General features: G+C 40.7%; 1 protein-coding gene and 1 long non-coding RNA gene across 4 annotated transcripts in view; both read left to right on the top strand.

Annotated features, from left to right (window-relative positions):
• The window catches only part of LOC130913652 (mitochondrial import receptor subunit TOM70-like), a 78,784-nt gene extending 69,918 nt beyond the window's left edge, over positions 1–8,866 (top strand). For both annotated transcript variants that reach the window (XM_057832428.1, XM_057832429.1), the window contains one exon: positions 8,750–8,866. The gene's annotated coding sequence lies outside the window, so the exon portion shown is untranslated. The remainder of the gene's footprint in view (positions 1–8,749) is intronic.
• An 11,177-nt stretch (positions 8,867–20,043) lies between these two features.
• LOC130913653 (uncharacterized) lies at positions 20,044–24,028 on the top strand. 2 transcript variants are annotated; one of them, XR_009062797.1, is made up of 9 exons: positions 20,044–20,462; positions 20,536–20,634; positions 20,700–20,806; positions 22,018–22,078; positions 22,151–22,201; positions 22,402–22,470; positions 22,585–22,688; positions 22,777–22,846; positions 22,981–24,028. It is a non-coding gene; the product is annotated as an uncharacterized LOC130913653 (long non-coding RNA). The 2 variants fall into 2 exon arrangements; XR_009062796.1 differs by having other exon boundaries at positions 20,044–20,634.
• The last annotated feature ends 2,822 nt before the right edge of the window (positions 24,029–26,850 follow it).

Genomic DNA, 26,850 nt, shown 5'->3' with positions numbered 1-26,850 from the left:
ACTATGGCTTAATTTTATTTTTTTGTTACTGTCGCATTTTCCCCAATATGTTAATAATCGATCCAAACAAAGAAAAATTGGGGGGAAAAAAAGCCTAAAAGGGTAAATATATGAAAAAGAACATCTCGACCACTCCTCGATGTCTGCGATTTCTGCATCGCGACCCTAGTAATAGTACCATGTTTCACCCCTAAAATCCCCCCCAAAATCCGGCTGTGGCCATTGGAATCTGTGTCTTGACACCCGATGACACATGCTACATGAAGTTTTTGGATTGTAACAAGGTAAGTACACGATAATCTCGCTAAAATCATGGCGTCTATAATTATGCTCTCGCGTGCTTTCACCTCCAGTTAAGGTTTTGCTGTTTAAATTTTTTTTTTTTTTTAAATGCCCTCCTGTTCAAAAATTTTCTTCCCCCAGAAAATTGAGATTTTAAGCTTTCCAATGATGTATCACACATGCAAATTGGACAATTTTGTAATTAGGCCAAATTGGGGGTCTCAGAGAGGAACTTTCAAGTAAGCCTGAACGATATACCGTTTAACCCTTTAACACCTAAGCCTATTTTGGCCGAATTTGCATGCGTTTGATGTTGCCTTTATATTACAAAGAAAAAATTGTTTACAATGGCCAAGTTGGGTCCCTTTTTTCAGGACACCTTGAACTTCATGTCCAAACTGTTGTTTTCTTCACTGACCACTTTTAATCCACATTTTGGACCCAAAAAGAGAAAAAAATCCCAAAATCTTTAAAAAAAAAATTGTAATGTTGACGTCCCACAGACAACCAAACATGCTCGACCAACCGTTTTGAAGCTTGATCATATTTATTCAATAGAAAAAAAATAAGATTGAATAGTTTTATGTTTGACAATTCAACACAAACAGCAGGTATGGTCATAGGCGTTTTTGGCCTTTACACATACTGTGGTCAAAACAGGTTATATACAGTGCAAAATAGTGAGAAAAGAAAATTATATACAGTGCCTTGCAAAAGTAAAAGGCCCCCTTGAACCTTGCAACCTTTCGCCACATTTCAGGCTTCAAACATAAAGATATAAAATTTAAATTTTTTGTCAAGAATCAACAACAAGTGGGACACAATCGTGAAGTGGAACAAAATTTATTGGATAATTTAAACTTTTTTAACAAATAAAAAACTGAAAAGTGGGGCGTGCACTATTATTCGGCCCCCTTGCGTTAATACTTTGTAGCGCCACCTTTTGCTCCAATTACAGCTGCAAGTCGCTTGGGGTATGTTTCTATCAGTTTTGCACATCGAGAGACTGACATTCTTGCCCATTCTTCCTTGCAAAACAGCTCGAGCTCAGTGTGGTTGGATGGAGAGTGTTTGTGAGCAGCAGTCTTCGGCACTTTCCACAGATTCTCGATTGGATTCAGGTCTGGACTTTGACTTGGCCATTCTAACACCTGGATACGTTTATTTTTGAACCATTCCATTGTAGATTTGGCTTCATGTTTTGGATCATTGTCCTGTTGGAAGATAAATCTCCGTCCCAGTCTCAGGTCTTGTGCAGATACCAACAGGTTTTCTTCCAGAATGTTCCTGTATTTGGCTGCATCCATCTTCCCGTCAATTTTAACCATCTTCCCTGTCCCTGCTGAAGAAAAGCAGGCCCAAACCATGATGCTGCCACCACCATGTTTGACAGTGGGGATGGTGTGTTCAGGGTGATGAGCTGTGTTGCTTTTACGCCAAACATATCGTTTTGATTTGTGGCCAAAAAGTTCCATTTTGGTTTCATCTGACCAGAGCACCTTCTTCCACATGTTTGGTGTGTCTCCCAGGTGGCTTGTGGCAAACTTTAAACGAGACTTTTTATGGATATCTTTGAGAAATGGCTTTCTTCTTGCCACTCTTCCATAAAGGCCAGATTTCTGCAGTGTACGACTGATTGTTGTCCTATGGACAGACTCTCCCACCACAGCTGTAGATCTCTGCAGTTCATCCAAAGTGATCATGGGCCTCTTGGCTGCATCTCTGATCAGTTTTCTCCTTGTTTGAGAAGAAAGTTTGGAAGGACGGCCGGGTCTTGGTAGATTTGCAGTGGTCTGATGCTCCTTCCATTTCAATATGATGGCTTGCAGTGCTCCTTGAGATGTTTAAAGCTTGGGAAATCTTTTTGTATCCAAATCCGGCTTTAAACTTCTCCACAACAGTATCTCGGACCTGCCTGGTGTGTTCCTTGGTTTTCATAATGCTCTCTGCACTTTAAACAGAACCCTGAGACTATCACAGAGCAAGTGCATTTATACGGAGACTTGATTACACACAGGTGGATTCTATTTATCATCATCGGTCATTCAGGACAACATTGGATCATTCAGAGATCCTCACTGAACTTCTGGAGTGAGTTTGCTGCACTGAAAGTAAAGGGGCCGAATAATATTGCACGCCCCACTTTTCAGTTTTTTATTTGCTAAAAAAGTTTAAATTATCCAATAAATGTTGTTCCACTTCACGATTGTGTCCCACTTGTTGTTGATTCTCGACAAAAAAATTAAATTTCATATCTTTATGTTTGAAGCCTGAAATGTGGCGAAAGGTTGCAAGATTCAAGGGGGCCGAATACTTTTGCAAGGCACTGTATATCATCTAACACAAAAAGGATTTGGAGGATATCTCTTTGTGAAGTTAGGTGTTGTACCCATCACCTTATCAAAAGTATATACCTACATGCAATCAAGCTTCTCGAACACACATGTACATAAATATTGAAAAGATTATAGTAAAGAAAAAATATATATAACATTGAAAAAAAGTATTTTAAAAAATATTGACAAGTAGTTCAGTTCAATTTTCAGGCATGCGACCCAATAAAGGTTGTTTTTTTTTTCTTTTTGTGTTTTTTGCGCACTCAATAAAGCTTGAACAGGTCACAGAGCAGCATCACACACAACGTCACACACCCTACTCTTTCGCCGTTTGCGCGCTGCCGTCACTTCTATTCGCCGAGACGCCGACTCATGCAAAGAAAAAGACAACAAATAGGGCTCATCTTCTTCCTTGAGTTAATGAAATAATGCATTGGCTTGCGCTAAATGTACTTTTAGATTCATTCTGCACGTTTCAAAGTCGCTCGCTCAAACCAACCGGCCGTTGCTTGCGTCGCATGCCTCCCTTTCATTAGTTGGCGCCTCGTTCGGAAATTTATTCAAAATGATCGCATTCTGTTCGTCCTTCTTGACATCTTGACATGTAGTCTTTTGCGCTACTTTCGGTTTTGAAAAAGGACAAAAAATGATGAAAATATGAAGATAGATACATGGTCCATGCAGCGTTTGAATGCATGTTTATGAGTGCAATAAAACTATAAAACTCAAATGACACTATCTCCCGTTTTTCTTGGTCGATTGACTTCAAATAAAAACTGGTGTAGACATCAACTTCCGCACTTTCAAATGAGACCAACCAGCGGCACGTGGGTGACGTAATTACAGCATGACGAAGCTTCAAAGACGATATGCGTAAACGCGTCGCTGCCGACACATTCGGTGTCTTCGGGTTAAACATCACCATCGCGATGTGCGCATGCGCGAAAGTCCCATCGCAAGGACGTGCGATAGTTTTTTTTTCCTATCCACAAACCTTTGTTCTGCTCATTCACTCGCACAGCCTCTCTCACCCCCTTTCCCAGCTCACAGTCACTGCGGCACTTGCTTATTAAAGAAGCCAGGCAGCAATCTGTCAATCATCGTTTAACTTGTTAAACAGTTTCTGCAAGGAAGCGCGGGCTGGAATGAATGTGTGTGTCTGTGGGGGGAGAATGTGGAGACTTCAAGACATTTAAATAAACGCCAGAAGTGATTATGAGGAGTTTGCAATTTCTACATGTCACTCCAAGAGTCACAGCCATGTTAGGTAAAAACAAGCATTTCATAAAGCCAAGCATTTGTCTACTACAGTACTTTATTCTTGTTTAAAAATGATTCAGTCGGACAGTTATGTTTAAAACGGATCATAATTATTACATTTCAAGTGCTTAAAAAGCATTTATGAAAATATATATGGCGGAAAACACAGACAAGACTGAAAAAGCAGTTTCTGCTCTTGCACTCCTCTTTAAAAGAAACTGCTGCATTTGAAGCCAAAACAACTGTTGTGTCTGATAGAACAACATGTCAATAGACCCTACCCACCGACGTCACAAAATCACGTGATCGCTGTATTGTTCCGCCCCCTTGTCCGTCATTTTGTGTCTGTATTATCAATGGTCTCATTTGATCGAGCAATTTATAATGCATTTCGTGGAAGACCCGGTGCTTTCGGATGCCGTAAACTCACTGGGTGCGTTGCATAAAAGGCGTTATGTGGAAAAGCTTTAGTTTATCCATTCGCCAGATCCATATTTGATGCCTAAATCGATGTTTTTCGACCCGCTGTCTTCGCCGTATTTGCCTGACATCTGCTAGCTACCCTGATATTTACAACTATCTTGTCCACACAAAATCGGCCTATTCTCACAAAAGTTTGAAAAACTTTAAGAGCTTGGAGGCTTATAAATACTTCGTTGCTGGTTGGGTGAAACAGGTCCTCGGCCACGAAAATTCGGCAGGAATCTATCTTGTGCTTGGAAAGGTGAGTTACGAAATTTTCAATTCAAAATCTTTTGTTCTTGCTAATATCCACTGTCAAGTCTAATGTATTTCATGTCATTTGTCAATGGAGCTAGGGCTTTTAATGTTTATATGGTTTAGCGATAGCACTCTCACTACATACATACGTGTATGTTGTCGGCGATTAGCCTAGCAATGATCTTAATTGTGGTTGTCAGCCCAAAACCCTCTAAATATATATTAAATGCATCTTACCAGATATAAAATGACTACGACATAATCTGTGGTAATCGTTTGGAGCCCAGTTTTCTCGTCGAATTGCAGCAGCCCATCTCGCTCTCTCCTCTCCGGGTCTCTCGGAATCCGGTAGAACTTCAAGTCTCTCCGTCTATCTTCTCTGTTATTGCAACCGACCGCCACACACGCCTTCACCATTTTGATTATTAATGTTAACGAGCAGAAAAACACGCCGTAAATAGGAGGAATGTACGTAGCCGTAACAGGTAAACACGATGTGTTGACGGACAATTGGGCGGCACCAGTCAGGAGGACGGAGTTGTGACATCACGTGGGTAGGGTCTATAAGCTGCCATAGCAGATTGATGGCACATGAAGCCTCCGAACTATTTTTAATTTGTCCGTTTTGCCCTGAAAACCCCCGTTTACAGACGTCGCGCAACCGCTTTTATTTCAACCCAGCTGTAAAAAAAAGGTAATTAATTATATTTATCATTGAAAATGTCTGTTGTTTTTAGCTTATAATCATTAATTGATGTCTCATATTTCGTTTAAAAAAAAAAAAACGCTTAAAAAAATTATTCACTCGCATATTTTAAACTTTTAAACAAATTATGTCACAATGAAAAAAATGGCGTCCGTAAAAAAGTCACGGATATCTACCTCATAACTATCGCTTAATTGTATTTTTTTTGTTACTGTCACATTTTCTCCGATATTTTAGATGATAAATAATCGACCCAAACAAAAAAAATTGGAAAAAAAGTTTAAAAAGGTAAATATATGAAAAATAAACTCTCAACCACTCCTTGATGTCTGCGATTTCTGCATCGCGACCCGTTGAATTACCATGTTTCACCCATAAAATCCCCCCAAAATCCAGCTGTGGCCATTCACAGCTGTGTCTTGACACTCAGTGATATATGCTACATGGAGTTTTTGGATCGAAACAAGGTAAGCACTCGATAATATTTCGTTAAAGTCATGGCGTCTGTAATTCTGCTCTCGCGTGCTCTCGCCTCCAGTTGGGGTTTTGCTGTTTAAAAACTTTTTTTTTTCTAAAATGCCCTCCTGTTCAAAATTTTTATCCATTCGGAAAATTGAGATTTTAAGCTTTCCAATGATGTATCACACATGCATATGGGACAATTTTGAAAGTTGGCTAAATTGGGGGTCTCAAAGCGGAACTTCGAGTCACCTGAGTGTTTTCCGCCATATATACATTTTTCATAATCGTACTTTGGGGGGAAATAAGTGAGAAAAAACATGTTTTATATTATATTAGGGTTGTTCTGATCATGTTTTTTTGCTCCCGATCCGATCGTTTTAGTTTGAGTATCTGCCGATCCCGATATTTCCAAATCCGATTGCTTTTATTTGCTCCCGATTCAATTCCAAACATTCCCGATAATTTTTCCCGATCATATACATTTTGCCAATGCATTAAGAAAAATAAATAAATAAAACGTAATTCAATTGCTCCAAGTATCTTTTTTTATTGTCCAACATGACAATGCTGACAATGTTCCAAGTTTTTTTCGGTGCCACACTTTGTGAGTGCGACAATAAATGGCAGGGGAGGATGTTTGTTGTTATTATGAACCAATCTTTAAACCAAAACTAAAGACTCTGGATGAGTGTGAGACATTTTGTCTGTAACATTAAATACAATTAGAAAACGGTTTAATTAAAAAATATTAGGGGTGTCAAACGATTAAAATTTTTAATAGAGTTAATTACAGCTTAAAAATTAATCATAATTAATCGCAATTCAAACCATCTAAAAAAAAAAAAGCATATTTTTCTGTAAATCATTGTTGGAATGGAAAGATGAAGACAGATTTATACATTCAACATACTGTACATAAGTACCGTATTTGTTTATCATAACAATAAATCCACAAGATGGCATTAACATTATTAACATTCTTTCTGTGAAAGGGATCCACTGATAAAAAGACTTGTAATTCTTAAAGGATACATGTGAGTTTGTATATTGTGACTAAATATTGCCATCTAGTGTATTCGTTGGGCTAAACGAAGTGTTTGAATAGAGTTTTCCCAAATGCATGATGGGAAGTGGCCATGACTGTGTGGAAGTGGTGCACCATGACAGTGTGTGGTTGCAGCAAATGCTATATCTTCTCTGCTTTGGGAGAGATTTTCACTCAAAATCTCTCGATACATGGCCCCATTCATTATTTCCTTTACACAGATTAGTCATCCTGGTCCCTTTGCAGAAAAACACCCCCAAAGCATGATGTTTCCACCCCCATGCTTCACATGATCTTTTCACCCCCATGCTTCACAGTGGGTATGGTGTTCTTCGGATGCAATTCAGTATTCTTTCTCCTCCAAACACGAGAACCTGTGTTTCAACCAAAAAGTTCTATTTTGTTTTTATCTGACCATAACACTTTCTGCCAGTCCTCTTCTGGATCATCCAAATGCTCTCTCGCGAACCGCAAACGGGCCTGGACGTGTACTTTCTTCAGCAGGGGGACACATCTGGCAGTGCAGGATTTGAGTTCCTGGCGGCACATTGTGTTACTGACAGTAGCCTTTGTTACTGTGGTCCCAGCTCACTGTAGGTCATTCACTAGGTCCCCCGTGTGGTTCTGGGATTTTTGCTCACCGTTCTTGTTATCATTTTGACGCCACGGGGCGAGATCTTGCATGGATCCCCAGATCGAGGGAGATGATAAGTGGTCTTGTATGTCTTCCATTTTCTAATAATTGCTCCCACAGTTGATTTCTTTACACCAAGCGTTTTACCTATTGCAGATTGTCTTCCCAGCCTGGTGCAGGTCTACAATTATGTCTCTGGTGTCCTTCGACAGCTCTTTGGTCTTGGCCATAGTGGAGTTTGGAGTGTGTCTGACTGAAGTTGTGGACAGGTGTCTTTTATACCGATAATGACTTTAAACATGTGCCATTAATACAGGTAACGAGTGGAGCCTCGTTAGACCTTGTTAGAACAAGTTCGACCTCTTTGACAGCCAGAAATCTTGCTTGTTTGTAGGTGACCAAATACTTATTTTCCACTCTAATTTGGAAATAAATTCTTTAAAAATCAAACAATGTGATTTTCTGGGGGGTTTTCCACATTCTGTCTCTCATGGTTGAAGTTTACCTATCTTGACAATTACAGGCCTCTCTAATCTTTAGGTAGGAGAACTTGCACAATTGGTGGTTGACTAAAGACTTATTTGCCTCACTGTATACTAATGCTTGGTCGTAGCTCCCAACTAAGGTGCATGTATGGCAAAAGAATATGTGTAAATGTTTTTGAAAAATGAACACCTTTGTGAAAGTGCACTCTTGTGGAAAGAATCCTCATCACATTTAAGTTCACAGACTGATATTTATATACAAAAATAGCCCTATGAGAAGTTCATATAATGTAATTTTTATTTATTTTTTTTTTTGATGCCGCCTCTTAAAAGAATCAGAATCGTTCGGAACCGGAATCGAAAAGTGGAATCAGAATCGGAACCGTTCAATTCCAAAGGATACACAACCCTATTCAATATGTACCGATATCGTTTGCACATTGAAAATTAAAACCACGAAACCAAGTGTGTAATGTCTGTGTTTGTAATAAGTAATAATGTAATAATTGATGGATAATAGGCCTGTATGTGAGAAGCAGCTAACTATAAAAAATAAAATAAAAAAAATTAGTAAATATTGAATTACCCTTTTTTTTCCCCATTTTTTGTGCAGCACGTACACTTTGTCATGTAAATCCAACGCCTGCGCTGTTTGAATAAGAGAAAAACCTTTGCTATCAGGCTGACCCAAATGCCTCCTTTTTATAGCTCATACATGACTAAAATCTCTAGTACAGTTCTATTTTCGTTTTTTTGTTTTGTTTCTAAATTTCAAATCATTCCCTGAGCCTGTCTTTTTTTCTCTCTCTCATTTGACAGACGTTTCAAGTCAGCCACTTCGATTTTGACTGACAAGTTCTTCTGATATTCTTCGATACATATGGTGACCAAAGTAAAATAGAACTTAAATCTGAATAAAGTTATGTTTCCTGGAAAGAGATGTGGTGCTTTTTCTTTACTGTATCGGGTTGTTTTTCAGTGGAATGTACTTGATATAAAATGTTTTTTTAAATACTGTGTGAAACAACTAGTGTGATGGTTCAAATTACTAAATAGTGTACTTTACCGCTACCAATTTAGTTCAGTTAAAAAGCACCTGTGGCTAAAGATTTAGTAAATACATAAAAAATAGCTAACTTTTTGTCGTATTTAAAGGGTATGAAAACGCAAAGGGGGTGTGAGACATCAATAGAACCGTTATGTGCCAAGATAACAAATATTGATAAAGTTAACAAAAAAAATCAATCACATTAATGAGCAATTATCGAAAATAGATCGAAAATGACGAACATTTCCGAAAGTGTTCGGAAACAGCCGAATGGGGCGGAGACGTCATAACAAGGAAACAAAAGGTCGAGGCAGGTGCCATCGTTGTTTATCGACGAGAGAGTTGCGTTCCTTTTCTATCAAAAAATAGCTAAAATGGTTTAAACCTGTCATGCTATGTGGTTTACAAATAGCCATTTGTCGCAATGTAGTCCCCATGAGTTCCCGAACGTGAGAAAAAGAGCTGGACTACGCAGACAATGAGTAAAGTTCGTCAGTGCTAAGAGGGCTAATTTTGCAATTTTACAGGGAAACGGGAACCTGACGAGCCAGAAGATGTGCCTACAACCTCAAAGAAAACAAAATTTATGCTACTTCCCTATCACTAAAGACCCACGAACTGCGAAGGAGTGAATTCGTGACCCGTATGTGAATAAATCGAGTGATTCGAGCATGTCTGTGGAACAGGAATATCAGCTTGTAGAGATCGCAAATCACAGCGACTTAAGCGTACATTTGAGACAACAACTCTACCGAAGTTCTGGATTAAAGTCATTTCGGAATATCCCAACATCGCTTGGAGCGCGCTGAAAACTGTGCTACAATTTCCAACATCGCTAGCTTGATGCTAGCTTCTCTCACTCTCCCATCTCGTCTCAACGAAACAAAACTCAGCCCTCCCACTGATTCAGCAGGTGAGTTGTATTTTTTCCCTGCACTTAACACGACGGGGCTAAAAACAAATGCTATTTTATATTTGCTGTATTTTTCTGCCGCACATTGCCGGTGTTCTGACAAAGTTGGCATGCGCGTAACGTTAAAAAGGACCGCAAATGCAGCGATTCCTAAGTACACACTACAAACTTTCTTTAAAGAAAGGAATATTAACTTACGTTTGCCATGTTTGGGTCACATAACAACTGCACGTAGCCCTCTCACTTAATGACTTCGCCGTGTCGTTAAGCGTTAATTTACGCCATTTCCGTGTTGCACATGTATGTTTGTGATGTAAATAGTTTTTTAGCACCATTGGATAAGATTGAGAGTCCAACTGAATATAACATATTAAATGATAATTATTCTATACATTACTTTGCGGTCACGGTGTATCAGCTTCACAAAAAGAAATGCAAAACATACCATTTGGTGTTTCCCCACACGAACTGTTGTCGGGGTTTCATCAGTGTGATTGCTCCCCTCAATGGTCCTTTCATTAGGCTGCATTGGCTTTCGTTTGGGCTCAAATTGATAACCCAAAACACCAAAGAAAGGTTCATAACTCTCCTCTTCACCATTAGAAGAATGTTCGTTACGTCGGATTCGTCGCTGCAACTAGAAACGTAATTGTCCGCCATCATCGCCGCCATTCAGTGCTAAAGCACTGAGGCGGTTGTTTCCTTGTTTTGATGTCACGCCCACAATCTGCCAGATTTCCGGGATCTCGGGGGCGGGTCTTTTTAGCTTGAAATTGACCCAAATTTCTCTCATTTTCTTGGTGTTGCGATGTGTGTAATTACACGAAGTGACATGATATGAATCCAAAAGGCATTCGTTTATGGATAAATGATGGAATATTAGCATTTCCCCAGGTGTTGACATACACTTTAAGATGGATCAGCAACATGGAAAACGAATGAATGCATTCAATTGTTTGATTGCTGGCTATTTGTATTATTTTCTGCCCAAGATATGATAATGACACCTTACTTTTCACATTGAGTTATAAGCAGTGTTGTCAGTAACGCGTTACTGTAATCTGATTGCTTTCTTCAGTAACGAGTAATCTAACGCGTTCATTTTCCCAAGCCAGTAATCCGATTAAAGTTAGTTTCCCTAGTGCCTGTGCGTTACTATTTTGTTTTTGCCTCATAATGTATGTAGAATGAAGAATACTGTAGTCATGTACGAAGAGCATTTCTCATCGGGGAAAAAAAATAGGGTCACGTGTATTACAATGCTGTTTGAGGCTGGGCGCTGTCTGCCACGGCGGTCAACAACATAGCATTCTGACGAGGCAGCGAGGCTAACAGTGAAAGGCAGGATATATACCGCAAATGGATGCTTTGCTCACTGGAAATACAGCCATTACTTCAAATTTCTGTCCAGTAAAGATGACAAAAATATCTCGGTGAGTTGCAAACTTTACGCTGGCTGAAAAAGACTGTCGGCCGCTAAAAACTCTACATCCAATTCAACAAGGAAGCACTTGGAATTACAGCACAACGCGACCCTAACCCTCGAAACAAAGCCTACAGGTAATAAAACAGCCAGCACTTCTACAGTTTGTAACCAGCTTTTATGGACATTTTATTGTCAGTGTTTGTAACCATAGGTGGAGTTTTACTTTTCCATCTAAACGGTTGCTGGCGTCACATCCGGTGAGTGCATTGTTTGTTTGTTAGCACTGCTACTAGTCGCTAATCTCCTAGTGCTCCTCAATTTGTTTTATCCCACGGACACATCGGAGAATCGATCCTAGGCAGGTTCGACTCTCCTAGTGCTCCTCAATTTGTTTTTACCACGATTTAACAGCGTAAACGCCTGCTCGTGGATTAAAACTACTCTCCTCTTTAGCTCTATCTTGCTAGCCTAGCCTATCCGAGCCATGGCTAGCCCTCTGCCTTCTCCCTCCTGTCTTTTCTGCTCAGTGTGCTGTATGCATAGCGAGCACCCTGGCTCCTTCGTCGAGGACAGTAGTAGCTGTAGGAAGTGTAGCTTAGTCTCAGGGCTGGAGACCAGGGTTTCTGAGCTAGAAGCACGGCTCTGCACTCTAGAGACGAAAGCTAATCCGAGCTATAGCCAGGTAGTTGCAGGGCCCGCAGGTCGTGCTTGCGGTAGCAGGGATGCTAGCGCAGTTAGCCCCCCAGCGAGCCCCGTGCAGCCGGGGGAAATTAAGGATGGATTTGTGACTGTACGGGGGAAGCGTAGTGGTAAACACACAACCTTAGTGCACCAGCAGCTTCATGTCAGCAATAGGTTTGACCCCCCAGCGACACACCGGCTGAACCACCCGGCGATGTCTGTCAGGTGTTACCCAGGGGCCAGAGTCGGTCACATCGAAGGAAACCTCAGGCTCTTAAAGCAGAGTAGGAAGAGGTTCCGCTGTACCGTGATTCACGCAGGCGATAACGACGCCCAGCGGAGACCGTCTGAGGTGCTTAAATTAAACGTAGCCTCGGTGTGTAAGCTTTCTAAGTCGATGGCGGACACCGTAGCATTCTCTAGTCCTCTGCCTAATCTGGTCAATGATGAGATGTACTCTCAGTTCTCATCATTTAACTGCTGGTTGTCTAGATGGTGCCCAGAAAACGACAGTCTTTATTGATAATTGGCATGCGTTCTGGGGGAAGCCCGGCCTCGTACGTAACGACGGCATTCATCCGATTTGTGCTGCTCTCTTAACTCGAAACATGGCCGCCAAACTTAGGCTATGTTCATACTACAGGTCTTAATGCACGAATCCGATTTTTTGTCATATTCGTTTTTTTGGCGTGCCCGTTCAGACTGCCTTTGTCCGTTGAGACCGTTCAAGTATTACGCATGCGCACTAATTCGCAGTCCGACACGCGCTGACCAAGAAGACCCGCATGCGCAGAAGCATCAAAACAAATGACACACGTCATCCGTCATTCCAGGGATATCATATTTTGCTTTTCAAAAGGAGGACACAAATAACAGACATAAATAATCCCCGTTTAGGCTTATATTCAAAGTTGATATGGATCGATAGCATGCACGCACTGTCCGTGCACGTCACACACACATACGGGCAGTTTGCCCCGACTCTCGGCCGTGTAGGCAATGTTGAAATATTGCTCACTTGGAACAGACAAAACTGAGCATTCTCAGGCTTATCCTCAACCCATTTTTATTTTTTATGACTGTTGTAAAGGCGGCACGGTGGCTGAGTGGTTAGCACGTCTGCTTCACAGTTCTGAGATCAAGGGTTCAATCCCAGGCTTCGGCCTTCCTGTGTGGAGTTTGCATGTTCTCCCCGTGCCTGCGTGGGTTTCCTCCGGGAACTCCGGTTTCCTCCCACATCCCAAAAACATGCATGGTAGGCTGATTGAACACTCTAAATTGTCCATAGGTATGAGTGTATGGGTGAATGGTTGTATGTCTCCTTGTGCCCTGCGATTGGCTGGCGACCAGTTCAGGGTGTCCCCTGCCTACTGCCCGTAGTTAGCTGGGATAGGCTCCAGCACCTCCGCGACCCTCGTGAGGAATAAGCGGCATGGAAAATGAATGAATGAATGTTGTAAAGCCCAGCCCTTCCCCAAAAGCCGTGTTCACTGCAAGCTAGGCGCTAATAACGCACAGCTGCATCGCTACGGTAATGACTCTCTCGCTATTTGATGACGTAATTGCTGCATTAAATCCGATTTGCGGGACTGGACAGTACAGACCGCCGCGACAGTCTGGAAAAATGTGGCCCAGATCGGATTTAGACCACATACGAAAGTGACCCAGATCGGAATTGAAATGGTCCCGTTCTATGCAATTTGTCACGTTCAGACCGTCAAGTTAATGCCTCACTCGAGTCGGAAAAACACAAAAAAATCGGATTTGTGCATTAAGACCTGTAGTATGAACGTAGCCTTAGTCTCCCAAAGTGACAGTCCAGAGTGGGGGCCCGGGCCCAGTGTTGTAGTGTAAAACACAACTCTGTTAATAGTGATCACTCGTCTTTTTCCGCGCTGTCACAAATCCAACATTTAGGACAGAAGATAGAGACTGTGTCCGTGCCTCGTATAGTGAACAGTAGAAAACAGAGTACTATAGAAACGAGGCCAAAAAATTTAATACATAGAGCCCCTGATTGCAGTGAAAATAAAATAACTTTCAATAAATATAGAAAATGCGGATTATTAAACACCAGGTCAATCTCGCCCACATCTCTGTTAGTTAATGACTTAATTGGGGATTATAATATTCATATTTTGGCCCTGACTGAAACTTGGCTTCAGCAGGATGACTTTTTTAGACTTAATGAATCCACAACCCAAAGTCACATGAATTTTCACGCAGCTAGAAGCACGGTCCGTGGTGGGGGGGTGGCAGTAATATCTTGTTTAGGTATGAGCCCAAAAAGTAAAGCTAATTAAATTTATAACTCCTTTGAAAGTCTATTGCTATCAATTATAGATGCTAACTGGAAGAACCAAAAACCAGTTCTTTTTGTTGAGAGAAATGGTGGAGGAAATGTTTTGTATTCATAAATGTGTCCTCAGTTGATGTGGAAACAATGCTCCTATTGCTTGTTATTATTGACATATTAACCTTTCGCCACAAGATGGCAGAATGGGACTTAATTGTCTAAAGTGCTACTTTTATTACTTCTTTGTGTTTGACTTTGGCGACTTTGATTTGTGGGATCGCCTGTGAAGACAGCAATGAGAGAGGATGTATCCGCATGTGAAGGGGAATTAAATACGCCGAGTTTTGGCTAAAAGACAACTTATTCTCCGTTAATTCTTCCTACGAATGAAACGTTGAGCTGCAACCACCTCAACACTTTTCATAGTGGTTTACCGTCCCCCTGGTCCCTACTCAACAGTTTTTGTTAGATTTCTTTGACTTTTTATCCATTATTTTGCTAAGCAGGGATAGAATTATAATTGTAGGGGATTTTAATATACATGTTGATAATGACGGTGACTCTCTTGGTAAGGCTTTAATGACCTACTAGATGGGACTGGCTTCATTCAAAATGTAAATAAACCAACTCACAGTCACAAGCACACCCAGGACCTGGTTTTAACCTATGGTACAGAGATCAGTGATCTTAGTGTCCATCCTCACAACCCTGTATTGTCTGATCATTTTCTAATTACCTTTCAGTTTGTGCTTCCAAGATAATCCTTCACTAGGGACTAGAACTCATATTTCACTAGTGACTAGAACTCAGATGAAAAGGACATTATGTGATCGCTCTGTTTCAGAGTATAAACCGATAATTCAGCCAATATTTGCTTCCATTTCATCTGATTATGAAGGAATAATGTCCGGCATTGCTGTTAATGACGAGTTTGCTGATAGTGTTATGTTTACTCTGCGGACTACTCTCGATGTTGTCGCTCCCCCTAAATTAAAGTTTGTCAAGCCGAGACGAGCCTCTCCCTGGTATAATGCTGAAACACGCTCTCTTAAACAATTAAATTAGAAAGACTTTGGCGCCGTTCCAACACAGAGCACACTTTCTCTGCCTGGAAACACAGTTTAGTGACTTATAAACAGGCCTTGCGTACAACTAAAACCAGATATTACTCATCCTTAATAGATGAAAACAAAAATAATCCTAGGTTCAGCACTGCAGCAAGGCTGACAGTCACAGCTCAATAGAACCTTATATCCCAACCACCTTTAGCTGTGATGACTTGCTAAAAAATTTTAACAATAAAATTGCAACTATTAGAAATAAAATAAATGAATTACTTCCAACTACTAGGTCTGATAAAGTGCAGACTAAAAATTCAGAATCTCCTATAAACCCCTCTAAAACATTAAATAACTTTACCACTGTAGACCAAATCGATGTCATTTCAATTATAATGTCCTCCAAACCATCAACGTGCCTCCTAGACCCGATCCCAACCAAACTTTTATTATTATTTTTTTTTTTAATTTTTTTTTTAAAAACCTGTCCTGTTCAGCTGTTTGACACAGAGAATGGAAATCTAAGTGCCCGAATAGTCTGAACAGTTTTAATGTTTCACATTGAGAGTCTGACATACTCCCATTGTGATCATTCAAAATATCTTTTTATTATGACAAAACAGCGAACAGGAAGGGATTATGGGGGGACAGAAGAAAAGGAATACAAAAGAAGAAAGAAAAGAAATACATACACAAACAAAACAAGAAATACATTGAACAACTAGACGAGTCACTAATATGTTGGTGCTATCGTCAGCGAGGTGTATTTCCGGTTTACACCATGTGTGGGGGGATGTAGGTGGGGGTGTCTATAAGCTTATAAGCCAAGTGCTTGAAAGGGGTAGAGTGTACACAAATCAGTTCTGTGATCTAGAACCCAGTAATCGTGTGAATCTCTTATGAGTGTGAGCCCGTTGGCGACCAACCCTACGCCGCCGCATCGCCAATCCCAGCACCGGGACCCCCAACCCGAGCATGCCCTACCACATCCAGCAGCACGCAAGCCCCACCGGGCGCGCGACAGCCACGCAGACGGGCGGAGAAGCCGCGCGGGCGCCATCCCAGGGCCACGGCCCCCACCCAGCCAGCCCGGGGAGGGAGGGCAGGGGGCCGGGGGGCGAAGCGCAGCCCATCCCTCCTCCTGCAGCCCAGCAAAGGAGCCGTCCCCCCCCCCGGGACCCAGGGTGGTCCCCCGGGCCACCCGCGCACCCATCAACTGGCCTTCAGGGATGGCCGGAGGGGACGCCCCACCAACCCCACGTCTACCCCCACCCCCGCCCGCCCACCCACCCGGGCCACGAGCCACAGCCGCAGCCCCCCAACCCCACAGCACGCCACGGGACCCCCAGCGGCCCACCAAGCCCCAGGCAAGGCAGGGTCCCCCCGCCGGTGCAGGCGACACCCCGCAGATACACCGGCGCCCAGCCAGCGACCTGCAACGGAGCGCAAGGCGGATGCCCAGCCAGAGAAGAGAGGGGGAGGCGGAAGCAGGAGAACGCCCAGGAACGGCCACGGGGCGATGCAAGATCGGAGCCCCGACCCCCCAACCCGCCCCCACGGCCGGCAGCCCAGGCAGAAGGGAGGCCACACCCCAGGAGCCACGCCATGTGGAAAAAGTGTGGGACCCACCTACCACCCTATTACTGTGGCTGCCAGGTTCCCGACTGGCAGCCATCACCCAGCACCGTGATGGGAGTGTGAGGGGAGGGTAGTGCAATGTATGCATTAAAATAGGAGAGCTTGGCTTAGGGCAGTGGGACTGCAGCATGGAGTTTCTGCCCAGCCGCCCATCCCACCGCCCTTTGCTGGAGCTCTCCTGTGGATGATTCAACCAAACTTTTAAAGAGACCCTGCCTCTAGCTATTGACATTATCCTAAATATAATAAATACCTCATTAGTTACTGGCTACGTGCTGCAGTCATTTAAATATGCAGTTATTAAACCGCTTTTGAAAAAACCTAGTCTTGATCCTGACATCTTGGCCAATTATAGACCTATCTCTAATCTACCATTTCTCTCAAAGTCCTTGAAAGAGTGCTAATTAAACAGCTCTGTCAGCACCTACAGGACAATAGTTTATTTGAACATTTCCAGTCTGGCTTTCGAGCTCATCATAGCACTGAAACTGCATTAGTCAAAGTAACTAATGACTTGTTACTAGCCGCTGACGTTGAATTAGTCTCGATCCTGGTTCTGTTGGACCTAAGTGCAGCCTTTGACACAATCGACCATAACATCTTATTGCAGAGACTAGAATGTGACATAGGCGTTAGAGGAGCAGCCCTGCTGGTTTAAATCATATTTATCTAATAGGTACCAGTTTGTCAACTTAAACCAGCAATCATCACCGTACTCTAGAGTTAGTTATGGATCGGTCCTCGGGCCCATCTTGTTTACGCTGTATATGCTTCCTCTAGGTAGTATCATCAGAAAACATAGCATTAACTTTCATTGTTATGCTGACGACACAACTGTATTTATCAATTAAACCTGAGCAGATCAGGCAAGTGGACAAACTAAGCACCTACGTCCGAGATATAAATACCTGGATGAGCACTAACTATCTTCTACTTAACCCTGAAAAGACAGAAGTCCTTATAATAGGCCCGAAAAGTGTGAGAGATTCTTTAGCTGCCCAGATAGTCACTCTGGACAATGTAAGTGTAGCCTCCAGCACCATAGTTAAAAACCTAGGAGTTCTATTCAACCCTGACTTACCGTTTAAAGCTCAAATTAAACAAACCTGCAGAACGGCCTTCTTTCACCTGCGCAACATATCCAAAATTGAAAATATTTTATCTAAAAACGATGCAGAAAAATTAATTCACGCATTCGTTACATCGAAATTGGATTACTGTAACTCCCTACTTGCAGCTTGTCCTAAAAGTTCTCGAAAAGGTCTTCAGCTTGGCCAAAACGCAGCAGCAAGACTTTTAACAGGAACCAATAGAAGAGAGCACATCACCCCTATGCTCCAGGCTCTTCATTGGCTTCCAGTCGAGTTTAGAATTAAATTTAAAATCCTCCTTCTTACATTTAAGACCATCAATGGGTTGGGGCCATTTTATCTCACCGATGCTCTGGTTCCATACCGCCCCAACAGAACACTCCGCTCTCAGAATGCAGGTCTACTGGTAGTTCCCAGGCAGAGGTTGCGCTAGACTTTTTCGTTGTCTGTCATTTTGACTGACAGGGTCATAAAAATCCGGCCATAATCTATTTTTACCCGTCACTTAAATTTTTAAAATGATAATAATAAGATATTCACTAGTGTTTAGTTTTCATTCATTTTTAATTAATATTCTGTCCGAACAAGCTTAACAGAGAATCCACACTGTGCCATCACACATCAAGCAGATGAATATGTAACTTTTTCTCCGCAGTGACAAAAACAGCTGACTGTGGCCCCAGTAGGTAGGCTACGAGCCGACCTAAGCATAGCTTTAGCTTTTTTATCGACGCGACTGACAATGACATTCTCCTGTTTCAACAAGCTACCCTTTACCATCAGCCCTGTCTTTCTTATATATCCTCTGGTTGTCCTACGTCTCTTACCGTTCTTGGGGGTAATTTAGTTAGCTTTGTGTAGCGATCGCAAATGCTACTCAGTGACAGCCAACGAACACTTGTAATTTTTTCATTGATAACATATCTTAATCCTATAATTTATTTACACTTCCCCCTTACTAAAGTTGTTTTTTTTATATATATAACAGAAACGGTAACAGTGGCAGTCAAATACCATTGTAATTCTTTTCAGAAGCAGTACGGCACAACGTTACGCTAAAAAATTAAGTTAAAAATATAAAAATGGCTTACCTCTTTGTCCTCTGAAAGACCATGCCAACCCAACATAATGTTTACTGCATATGAAACGTGAATGAATTCGCCGAGCTGGTGTTAAAAGTCCGCGCAAGTTGATTCGGTCTTAACATTTTTTCCTCCCTAGTTTTTGGTTCCCGGAAACGTATGAAGAAAACATCCTTCATGTGTCGTAATGTCTAGAGTCGTTTCTACAAGTTTCAAAAAAGCAACGCGTGATCGGCATGTTCGTTTTTGAAAGATTACCGGAGAAAAGTAGCACTTTTTACGTCAGGTCTATGCGAGGGTGGGTCTATAATGTCCCACTTCGGCTTTACTTCCGCTTTACGATGCAACGTCACGGTCTAAAAATAGCCTGCGTGCGGTACGCCATTGCGTGCCGGCTTGTGCATAATCAAATGTCTCAAGTGGGATTGTTGCAGAGGCTGTCCTTCATCCTCCACTGCATCAGTCCCTCTTTTTTCACCTCTTTTATCAACACCATCGTCGTTTTGGGACTTTTTGAAGAAACTTCGGACACTCCGTTGCCTTACATTTTTCCGAGTAAGGCCAACGACGTCATGCATCAAGAGAGACAATAGCTAATTAATATCACTCGCCGCCCTGTGGTCTGGGGTGTGAATTGCAACCTGTCAAAATGACAGATGGACATCAGTTTTTTCGAGAGGAGTCTGGCTGCAGCCCGCCTCTCTCAGTACCCTGCGCCGCTCTTCTCAGTACCCATCCCGCAGACAGGAAATGATGCAATACCGCCGCTCTCAGTCCCCTCAGACCGGAAATCTCGTCAACCCTTGCGACGAAAACAAGTTACGTTATTTCACCTCTCGCGAAGAAAACACGGTAAGTGGCCGCACTGAAAAAAAGTTTTTAAAAGCGTATGCATGTTTAAAAATGTTAAATAGTTAAACAACACTTGCGGTGAAAATATGAAGTGTTTATTCTGAGTTCAAAAGACCGTACTTATATCTAGTATTCTTAATGTAATTTAAATAATGTATTCCTTTACTAACTGCATGTGACTTTGCTCTACTTATATTGTTTAATACGTACTGATGAATTCAGCAGCGAATTGGCTAATGCTGCTAATGCTTTTTACATTTTTTTTTCACAATGAACAGTCTTCTTTGTGTAGTTTTCATTATATTGCACTCTTATTTTTCATTATGTACATGCCTGCAATTCGCAGCTCGCTGTTTTTGTTGTTGTATGGTGTTGTTGTTTTGCCTTCATTTGTTTTGTCTGGTCCTTTGTCGTTTGAATGTTGTCACATGATCCAAATAGGACAAGGTTGTAATTTTTTCTTGATATTGTTACTCTGCTTAGCTATATATTTTTTCATTATTTTGTTTTTTTTTACTAGCTCCAAGATCACCACCCCATTGGGAAGAAACTAAATCACGACCCCCAAATGGTAGTCTTCCCATGCAGATACAGGGATGTCACACAGATCCAAATGGAAGTAAGTAGCATAAGTAGTAATGTACTTTAGATTTTGGACTGTGCTTAACACTTTTTTTTTGATAGACATCGAACACAGTAAAACCCACGTGGCAGACAGGACCAATGGTGACAATATAAGACCATGCCGAGCTTCATGGACGGTTCAAACTCATCCTGCCCAGGAACGGCTGGTATGTTTTTATGTCTGAGACAAATGTTGTGCTCAGTGGAAATCTGGATAGGCTTATTATTCCTTATATTAGTTAACAATTGGACATAATTGATTATTTACTCTTTGTTTATTTAACCAATCAACATTCTCATTAGCTTATGCAAATCTTGAATATAAAGAGGCCAGAAATGGTGTTGATTGTCTAAAAAAAGAAAGTTTGATTGACACGTGCTGACTTTTGGAACGTTGGCCTGAACAATGAAATGGAATCAACTGTGAATTTTGAGGATTTAGTTTCTCTAAAGAACATAATGTCACTTGTACAATTAAGTAAAATGTAACTTTTTGTGTTTGTTTTTTGCAGATATGAAATGCATATTTATAACTTGTCTAACAAGTAGCTCATTCAAAGGTATAAAAAAGTATTTTTTGGCGTGTGTAGGGTATTTTAACTATGTAGCCTACAGAATGCTTGTATGGGCTCATGTAGGTGTCTGCGTACGTTTGTATTTATATAACATATGTCCGTGTGTATAGATTATGTATTTTTCAGGGAAGGACCATATTTGTGGCTGACCCCTATGTTGTTGCAACATGGTGAAAGCCTACAGGATGTGACCCACACATGCATTTGCCTGTAAGGCTGATTAGTAACAACTACAACTTGGAGCATTGGTTCATTTTCAAAGAACAGTCAAATCATAACAAATTAAATGACCCAAATTCCAATTTTTTGTGGGAAGAAAAACAGATCCAATCATGAGATCAGGGAACTATTGTTATCTCTAATGAAATTCAGTATCCATTCATATTGGCATGGCGTTTCCATGATGATCCAGAATAGCCTTGTTTGGTTTTGAAGGTATGTTCCAGTCGATCCTTTTATGTTGCCCCTTCAATTAAAGCAGAATTGCACTCCAGATGATTCATCCAATCATTTGAAGCAAAATTCTAAAATTGCGAATGTTTTGTTTCAAGGACGTTGGCCCGGTCTCAACATTGGTAGGGACGAATATAATGCAAATAAGGTTGCTGAAAAGTTGGTGGGGACAACTTTAGCATCCTGAAAAGTTGGTCGTGTTATGTCCCTACCGTCCCTATGCAAACCTACGCCCTTGTTTTGTTTGCATGAATCATTTAAACCTGACTGGTTGGTGTTCTTATGCATGGAAACATGTTTGTAATTGTTTAACTACTGTATTTAATATGAACCTATATTTTCAATTGCAGAAAACGTTGACAGTCAATCAACAGGGGGACATGGAAAAAGAGGATTGGAAGTGAAATAGAGGTATTTGTAAAAGTGTGTATATTCATTGATTCAAAACTTGAAGGAAGTGACTCGGTTAAATTCTTACGTTAGGGTTTTCCAGGACAGCCATAGGGGAAGGACTGTGGCATCTTCATGTTGATGGTAGGTGAGTTTAACTGTCCAATTTTGTCCTCTGTGATATTTGTATTCATTTATCCATTTGTAGTATGCTCTTTGCACTGTTCTGGATGCTCTCTTTGAGTTTAACCATTGTAAAATGAAGTTCACCGAATCATTCAAATTGGGCTACAAAATATCCTTGTCGTTATTCTTTATTTACACTTGTTTTTAATTTTTGTTAGACTGATATGCCAACTCTGAGGAAGTGGTGGTGTATATTGCTAGCGGACAATTTCAAACTTGGGTGCATGGTAAGTCTTTGAAACTGTTGATATGGCATTCATAGGAAAGTAGGTGCACAGCACCTTAATTCTTTGTTGGAAAATGTGGAATACTTATTTTTGTATTTTTTCAACTTATGTGAGCCACAGGAAAGAGTTTGCCCATTGGACAGATGAGGCAAAAGCATTACTGCAGGGTGAAGTGCCACCAGTCTATCAGTTACAGAAGAGAAATTTGAATATAATTGGTGAGGTCAGCTTTTAAAGACTTTTTAGTGTCCATTACTCTGACGCACTTTTGAACATGCCCCCCTTTATTCACTGATTTATTTTTAGGAAGAGGTGCAACCACAGCTCCTTCAAGTTAGTGGTGGCCCACTCCAAAAAGATATGGCGGGAAAAAATGGTAAGATTGTTTATATACCTAGTTTAATGCAATGCCTGAAAAGAAAAATCAAGTATAAAATTAACAAAGCATCATTTTTATTTTACTTATGTAATATTCAAATAGCTCTTTTCTTTCTCTTTTCCAATGAACAGTTTTGGTAAAAGGATTGTGCAAGACAGCACAAAAGCCTCGGACAGGGCTAGGGGGAAAAAAAAAATCAATGCAGTAGGAGTTCCCAAGCATCCTGCAGATGGAAGAGGATGAGCACGAACTACAATGTCTTGGAGCCATTCAAGTTCTGTTTCAACCATCTGGAAGATGGATTTACCTTTTTTGAGGAGATTGTTGACTAAAGAAAAGATCTATTCTCTCAATAATAATAAAAAATAATAAAACTAAAAAAAATAAAGTTTACCACACCAGAACTGGTTGTATTGAGTTCATTTTTCTACACTTATAAATTAGTTTTTTTTTTTTTCTTTTATCCCAGATGTTAGTTGTAGGTAGTTTTAATTACCTGTGATGAAGGCGGGAGTGCTTGCCGAAAAATGTCAGGTAATTAAAACAACCTACAACTATTGTCTGGGATAAAAGAAAAAAACAACTAACACATGACAACTTTTGTCATTTCTGTTTGAAATAAAGGTGCCTTTCCTGGAGCAGAAAGTTTAATATAGTTTCTGAATTAGTTAATTAGGATCTTCACCCACATGAATGAATTTAAGTAGCAAAATGAAAGACAAAATTGGTTTGGTTGCAACATTGAGAGAATATTACGTTTTAGATACATTAAATTGTAATGAAGCTATATTAATGTCTCCGTTCATAAAAATGTAAGGATGACAGCAATTTTGTAATGATTCTCAATTGGAGTATATTTTACAATTGACAAACTAAAGTACACACTGTGATAGGTCACAGGCGATCTTTCAGTCACTAATTAAACCTTTATTGCAGTAGTGTGTATTTTAATTTTGATGTACTGTAACCGTGTTTTTCATTTTGGTAAAATCAGCAGGCTTTAACAAACTGACCGCGCTTAAAGAGTTAATCTCCCGATTACACCAAATCAATTTAAGGAGCATGTAAATAAATTATTATTTAAATAATAATGAGTGATGCTGAAACCGAAAATAAAAGACGTGCGAAAAGAAAAGTAAACTAGTATTTACGTTCGAATGGACGCTAACTATTACGATGAAACCGGAAGCTCGGAGCTCGAGCGCTGCTTCATGTTGTCATTTCCGGTCTGAGAGCTGCGATATTGCGTCACTTCCTGTCTGCGGGATGGGTACTGAGCGGCGCAGGGTACTGAGAGAGGCGGGCTGCAGCCAGACTCTCTTGGTTTTTTCCGTCGCCATTTTAAAAAACCGGTCAATGACGGAAAATATTCGGTTAACGCCTGTTCCCAGGTTTTCTAAAAGTACTGTCGGAGCTAGAGCCTTTAGCCACCAAGCCCCCGTTTTATGGAATCAGCTTCCAGCTAGTATTAAAGAAGCCGAGACAGTCTGCACATTTAAGATGAGATTAAAAACGTTCCTATTTGACAAAGCTTATGGTCAGGCTAGTTGAAGTTGGAGTAGACTCACAGTTTAGTCTAAGCTGCACTAGAAGCTATAATGCTGGGGGAAGTACAGCCACTGAGTTCTATCTCCTTTTTCTCACTCTACCTACCAACTGTCTTACTTTATTTCTATTTTCCATTGTTAATATCTTGTTGTCTAGTCTCTTCATCACTAGTCACCCGGTGTCCCCTTTCCCCCCTTCCCTCTGGGGAGGGGCTATTTTTCAGGTGCAGCCTCCTGACTGTCCGGACCCCTGGCTGGATGGACGTCCTCGTTACTACCCCCGTCTCATCTGGCTAGATGGACCTCTTCTTGTTCCTTTACTCCACTGCATCCTGCTAATTCCCATTAGCAGTCCTGGTGCTTCCTGTCTATCCGTCCTGGGAGTGGATCTCTCCTGATTGTGGTACTCCCCAAGGTTTCACATTTTCTCCCAAAGACTCTGGAGTGTTTGGAGTTTTTCCTTGCCGACATGGAGGGTCTAAGGATCGGGGATGCCCAGGACTTGAACTTGCTTTATTCATCTTTGTTTGCTTTACTTGCTGTTTCTGATTGTGTATTATATTGCCTCTGCAAAGCCCTTTGAGACATCCTTGTTGTGATTTAGGGCTATACAAATAAAATTGAATTGAATTGAACTTTTGTGGGGCTGGGGGCAAAGAATGTTGATGACTGAAACTAAAGTCAAAAGTTTGGACACACCTAAACATTTTTACGTTTTATATATTTTCACTACTATTGTAAATCCTCTCTGAATACATCAAAATAATGAATGTACAGGTGGAATGGCAAAAAAAAGTGAAATAACTGAAAGCAGGTTTTATATTCTACATTCTTCAAAGTATCCACTTTTGAGGTGTCGCCAAACTTTTGCCAATACTGTATATATACATATTAGGGCTGTCAAACGATTAAAATTTTTAATCGAGTTAATCACAGCTTAAAAATTAATTAATCGTAATTAATCGCAATTCAAACCATCTCTAAAGTATGCCATATTTTTCTGTAAATTATTGTTGGAATGGAAAGATAAGACACAAGACGGATATATACATACAACATACTGTACATAAGTGCTGTATTTGTTTATTATAACAATAAATCCACAAATGGCATTATTAACATTCTTTCTGTTTGTGATCCACGGATAGTAAGACTTGTAGTTCATAAAAGATAAATGTTATAGTTACAAGTTATAGTAATTTTATAATAAAACCCCCTCTTCATATTTTCGTTTTAATAAAACGTGTACAATTTTCAATCAAAAGTAGAGTTAATAAAATAATAAGAATAAAAATAACAATAATAAGAATTGAGTGACCAACTCTGAGTAATGCCAGTTCACTTTGCATTGTTGTTTAGCTGTGTGAGAATAGGGTCTCATTACTACAAATTGAAGTGCTTTTCTTTTTGTGAACATTATTTTTTTTGAGAGATAGCAATATTATTTTTGTTCTGCTTTCACTAAATGATACTTCTGTTTGTTGTGAAGGAGTTGCAGAAGCTTTTGCCAATAAACGGCGCAGCCCAAAGAACGCCTGTGTCCACTCGCCTTTATAACAGATATATCTCTGTGCATATCTTACCCAAAATACAACAAGAGACACTTAATTGCCACTAAAAGAAAGCAAACTTATCGAAATATGTGTGGAGCAAAAAGCAACAGCATAAACGTTTCACAACTACTAATTCTCCCACTATTAGAAGGAATAACATTAGTATGGAACGGCGCTGCGCTGCCTCCAAGCGGCCGGTGGCATTCTCTTCACTCTTAATGTCCATAAACGGCATCATTGAAATCTGTTTGAGGCAATGCGAGAGCGGCTCATTCAGTGCATGCGTTAATTTCATCAAATATTTTAACGTGATTAATCAAAAAAATTAACGCCCGTTAACGCGATAATTTTGACAGCCCTAATACATATATATATAAAACTGTCCAAGCTCAGTTGTTGTTGGTTGCGTTTGAAAGCTTAGGGTTACAGAAATTCTAAATATCCATCTTGCCTCCACAGGTGTAGTTTTGGCTTAGCAAAGCAAAAGCTAGTCTCTTAGGTGCTAGTCACATGATCTGCTCGAAATATGATTTTGACTCGTTATGAAATACGTTGGATTCTTGTTCATTTCATTAATTTTTGTTGTTTTATTGCTTTACAACTTTTATGTACAATATTTTAACAGCTAGGTCTTTATTTTAAAGGGGAAGTTCAGAATTTTTGACATTAGCCTTTATCTTGGAGTTAGCGGGGGTTTATTTAGTCGTTGGAGTTGGATTTGAACAAATTCCGTGCAGTTTGTCAATTATTTGTTAGTTTCAGGGCTCCGGGGTGGCTAAGTTAGCGCGAGTCAATGGTGGTTGAAATCAACTCCATCGACTAATTAAACCCCCGCTAACGCAAAGATTAAAGAGCATAGGACAGGAGAAAAAAAGTCTTAAATGGCATTATTATGTGAATT

Source organism: Corythoichthys intestinalis, chromosome 3 (genome assembly GCF_030265065.1).
Source record: "Corythoichthys intestinalis isolate RoL2023-P3 chromosome 3, ASM3026506v1, whole genome shotgun sequence".
NCBI lineage: Eukaryota > Metazoa > Chordata > Actinopteri > Syngnathiformes > Syngnathidae > Corythoichthys > Corythoichthys intestinalis.
This window is presented reverse-complemented; position numbering and strand designations above follow the sequence as displayed.